Source organism: Esox lucius, chromosome 19 (genome assembly GCF_011004845.1).
Source record: "Esox lucius isolate fEsoLuc1 chromosome 19, fEsoLuc1.pri, whole genome shotgun sequence".
Classification (NCBI taxonomy): Eukaryota; Metazoa; Chordata; class Actinopteri; order Esociformes; family Esocidae; genus Esox; species Esox lucius.
In genome coordinates this window covers 13487548-13492728 of record NC_047587.1, presented here as the reverse complement: position 1 = coordinate 13492728, position 5181 = coordinate 13487548, and the positions used below count along the sequence as shown (strand labels likewise).

At 37.3% G+C, this 5181-nt stretch overlaps 1 long non-coding RNA gene across 1 annotated transcript; it reads right to left on the bottom strand.

The window, feature by feature from the left end:
- Positions 1-871: 871 nt before the first annotated feature.
- On the bottom strand, positions 872-4789 carry LOC105031089. The gene is made up of 5 exons (XR_002198235.2): positions 4559-4789; positions 4142-4202; positions 3647-3740; positions 3445-3556; positions 872-1588 (listed from the first exon to the last, which is right to left on the bottom strand). It is a non-coding gene; the product is annotated as an uncharacterized LOC105031089 (long non-coding RNA).
- Positions 4790-5181: the final 392 nt, after the last annotated feature.

Sequence of the window (5181 nt, the reverse complement as noted above, 5' to 3'; positions counted from 1 at the left end):
ACAGAAAGATGATGTGAGTTTTGTCGACGGTCAGCTGGATTCTGTGTGGCAGTGATCCAAGTGTTTTCTCCACCAGTCAAACATTTGAACATTTGAACTTGCAGCCACATTCCTTGGAGATTAGCGACAAAACTGGTGTCCTCGGACAAAACGGCAATCGTTACAACTATGAGCAATTTGTCAGGTACGGATGTGATCCGATGATTTTGTGTCATTATCTGTGATCTGATTAAGCAACTGAAAACCAGACATTCTCACGTAAGTCACATGGTGTGGAACGCCAAACTTTCAGCTGGATGATTCTGTTGTCAGTGGGAGTCACTGCGCCAAATACCCCTGTTTCGTAGTCCTAGTTATCTTGACACCTCTTATGAATGTTTCCAATTCCAGGCCAGACGTTTACTACGGCCTTTAATTACTCAACACTCCAAAGCCGGTTTATGTCGCGACTTTTCACGAGACGAACCGCAAAGGAACTATCAACAGTCAAGTTAGAATCCTGACTGGCAACAGCTCCAGCATGGGACATTCTTCTACTCTTCCCTACTTCTAAGGAAAGCCCACCACTGGGAATTAGGATATATCGCGACAAACAAACCTCTCCATTGTCACAACCCCACCCCCTGCTGTGAGGTATAAACATGTCAGTGGAGAACAGATTGTGACTGGCAATGATTCCAGACCTTGACTTTTAACGCGTGTCCACCAGTAAAGACATTAGGATATTTTGCGACCCCCCCCCCCATTATTTTTCCTACCCCATCCGGGTATTCAGCCACAGTGTACACCAGTAAAATGCTTTTATTTTTTTAAGTGCAAAAAATACAGTATTTCACAATTAATGTCTACAAATGTATGTGCCCTCAAAGCGATGAAGCATCAGAACTTTCTTTAAAGTTTACAAATAATTTAACAGGGTTACAAGAAAATATGTTACGTATATTAATTCAAATCAAATAAATATTGGGACACATTACTAAAAACAGCAGTGTAATTAAAGTGCAAATAGTTACATTTAAAGTGGAAATGCTTGTTTGCAGGTTCCCACACAGCAATACAAGGATAGAAATATCTCAAAAGGACACATGGTGGCCAAAAGTTGGGAATAATGTACAGATTTTGAGGAGTAACAATAGAAAATAAATTGTCAATGTGAATAAAACCTTTAAGCAATACTAACCTCAAGGCAATGCACCAATAGAAAGGCTAAAAACAAATAGCAAAACATTTTATGTAATGGACAACAAAAAAACTACACCCTAATAAAGATACTAAAAACAATATAGAGTGTCTGGTAGCAGCAATTGAGACTTGTGTGTGTGTGTGTAAATCAGTCCAGTTCAAGTGACCTTCGCTGGTCAGCTAATTTGATTAGGAAACCAAAAATCCAGTATCCACACCAGACATCATGTCCTCAGTTGCCCGGTAAACCACAGCTTCTCTTCTCTTTAAATGTTCTGAGCAATCAGGTGTCCATGGTAGGGCTGTGATGGTTGTTTTGGCGACACCTCTTTTCCCATAAGAGCGGTTGGCTCTCCTTTATTCATCAGCTGATTTGATCATGTACTCAAACTCAGCAAAGCGCCAGCTAGAAGAGGAAACCCAAAATCCAGGGGTCAGTCTCCATATCAGACATAATGTCCTCAGTTGCCCTGGCAAACTGCAACTTCTCTTCAGCCAAGAGTTGTGAAAGTACAGCAGACAATAAATGGACAATGTCAAAACGGTACAATGTCAAACAGTAAAAATCTAGAGCGGTCCAAACATTGCAGAAAGTCATATGCTTCACATTTAATTAAGGAAGCTAAAGGTGTTAGGATAAATTCAAATACATATTAAATTATGAAGGTAAAACAGCATTTCTATTTGTAAAATATGTTGCACACTTGAAAAAAGTTCTCCAAACAAGTAATTACTTTTATAGTTGTAAAAAAAAAAAATATAACTTGTAACCAACTTGATATTTGGAATCATTAATAACACTTGCCAACGTAAAACACAGACACTCAACGAGTTTTGTCACTAAAATCTATGATGAACTATGATGAAATTAATTCTATTTGTAAATCACAGCCTGTGGTAATACGTTTCACAGCATTTGCAAACGGATATACCAATGAGGACTCTGATTGGCAGGCCATACCTTTTTCTTCCAATTAACTGAATGCATTGTGAACGTAACATTTTCACATTTTAACCAATCTGAGTAGATTCTGGAACATGCAGTGCCAGGGTTTCAACCGGTTATAGTGAAGCAGAGGAAGAAATACACAGCTAAGCACAGTTGGATTTTCGTACCTCAGTTTTTGATGGGATAACAAACCGTTTACATTATTTTTCCACCTAGCCAGATCAATGCACAAAGTTTTACTGAAGTCTACTAGCTAAATTACTAAAATGTACATCTAGCAACTAGCAGGGAATTTACATGGCTACTTAACATTTAGCCTTTGACTTAGATATGTATTTACCACCAGAATAATAGAAATTCACTTTGCACAATTCATATTTTGTATTAGAGGAGTCTGGGCGTATACATACCAGTTGAATATGGTTCACATCATAACATGTAGTTTATGTTTATCATTTGAAGTGCTTGCATCTGTTCTACACATATGTTGGGACTGTCATCACAGTTTTTTTTTACTTTACAGGAATTTCTGCTCCAAAGAACAGGGTATAGTTTCAGCATGAAAAATCATATGCAAAATTTAAATTCTTAGCTAATTACTATTTTTCCATCTTAGTAATTTAGCATGTTATTATTCCTATAACGTAATGGTTTTCCAATAAAAACCGTTTTTCATACCTTGTTTGGAAAAGTTTCAACAACTGAGGTACGAGCGGGTAGGAAAAGCTGACTTTGCTGAAACCTGTTTCTCCTCCTCTGCAATACATCACTCAGTTAAAACACTTGTGTTCCAGAATCTACTCAGATTGGTTAAAACATGAAAACGTGACGGACTCACCATGCCCTCAGTTCATTGGTCAGAAAACGCTATGTTGTGCCGATCAGAGTCCACATGGGTATATCCGCTTGTAAACTCTGTGAAATATACTACTGCAAACTGTGATTTACAAATACAAATAATTTTGTCACAGTTCCAGATCAATTTTAGTAACAAAACCCTGAGTGTCCGTATTTTACGTTGGCAAGTGTTATTAATGAGTGGCAAGATTCCAGATATCAGGTTAGTTTTACTATGCAAATTTTTATACAACTGCAAAAGTAATTCCAAGTTAGCAAATCTGTGTGCACAATTCTTTAACAAATAAAATACTTTTTCTGCTGTTTTACCTTCATATAAAAAAGGGATATACACCCATTTTAGATGTGGCCTTATTTGATTCATTTTGTAAGATGAATTAGTCATCACTTCCAATCAAATATAAAAGAAACATTCTCAAAACATGTTTTTTCTTTGTACACGTTTGTAAACAAACCTGTGGCTTGCGGCTCCGTGTCCACTGTTTGATGTCCCTCTTTGCTGGTTTGTCCAGATTGTCCAACAACAATGTTTCTCCCTTTGTGTCCAGTATCGGCTTGCAGCTGCATCTGAGAAGTCATGTGTGGTGTTTTAGCAATTATCATATGTTTTATAATCCTTAATTCAATGTTAGAGTTTGCAGTCAGGCTGTTTCTTACCTTCAAAGTCCCGCTCCATTCTTCATCAATACAGTTTAGACTAATCTGATTTAGCACTAATCCCAGCACACCAGTGTTGTGTTGACTGTTCTACCTGAGATATGAAAGACAAAACATTCCTTTGTCAGTACAGTATTGGAGCCATCTATCGCAGATGATATATTCAACCAATGCAGTAAAGCAATAAATGTGAAAATAGTTTTGCCATGCCCCTTCTACGCTTAACAAATAAATAAGTCTATAGATAAATGGTAATTAACAAGTTATTATTCAAGTTAAACTCAATAACACAGTGTTAACCAATTCATATATCTAGTACAGTGTTTATTATAGTGTTATTCCCACCAAATTATTCCTCCCCAAACATAGCTCACAATCCAGACAATTTAAGACTAATCTTGTATAATACATTTGCATGATGAATGTTCAATTTCACGCAGCCACCACTCACCTATTGGTTTATTTCTATTTAAAGTTATATAAATTCACATTCACCTTTCATGCGGCCTATACTTTTCATCCTAGCCAGCAGTATTGTGTAGGTCCCGACCGAACGCTATGAAAATGGAATAAATCCTGGCAATTAGCAAATGGTAAAAATTCTAATAAAATCACAAATCTAACATAGTAGGTATTTTAGTTAAACATTCAACTACTGATATTTCGTCTTGCTTCTGTAGAGTAAGCTGTTAGAAATACAGTCAATAGTCTGGTTAATTTGCTAGGTATGTATGTGTATAAATATGTCTATATAATGTTTTACTAGGGTTAGTTATCTAGTTACAATGCGCTTAATATTGCTTTCTGTATGTAACAATGGTACCCAGCAAGCTAGATAGCTGAAACACAAAACAACTCGCATGTACTGCTAGCTGATGTACAGAGAGTAAGCTCGTCTTAGTCAACTCTTACCTTGATTTGTAGTAACAAAATTACTTGGACTGCCTTGAACTGTTGTCGCTTTTTCATTAGCCATTTCCATGGCTTTAGCGAGTTGAATAGAAATAGCTGGAATGCATTCTCGATGCTTTACTGAAATGTTAGACTTCGATTACAACTGCCAGTAAAACGCAATTGCGAAGAAAAACATTATTGTGAGTTCAAAAGGAAGCGGGGTTGTAGTGAACAATCTTCTTAATTTCACTGGTCATTGAAAATCGTCACGCCCTCACTCCTAGTTTTCTTCGCCAGATTGGGTTATTTAGTTTTCCATCACTACGCCCTCCTACTTGCATTAATTTGATTGGCCTTCGAAACATATAGTCTGTGCGGAGTCCGTCACCTCTCCAGTTTTGAGCCCATAATCGTCATCTCGGCTGTTTGATTGATTTAACACTTTAAACAGACTTGAGTCCAGTCGCTATAATGTCAAAGCGCAAGGCAGATGTTCGCCAACGGAGAAACTGGCCGATGCAGCAGTGGGCACAAAGTGCAAAGAAATGTGTGGACACAAACTAAGACAAAAGATATGAGGGGCGGTATAAGACATTATTCATTCTGGTACTCTCACATACATACATTCTCCTTTCACATAC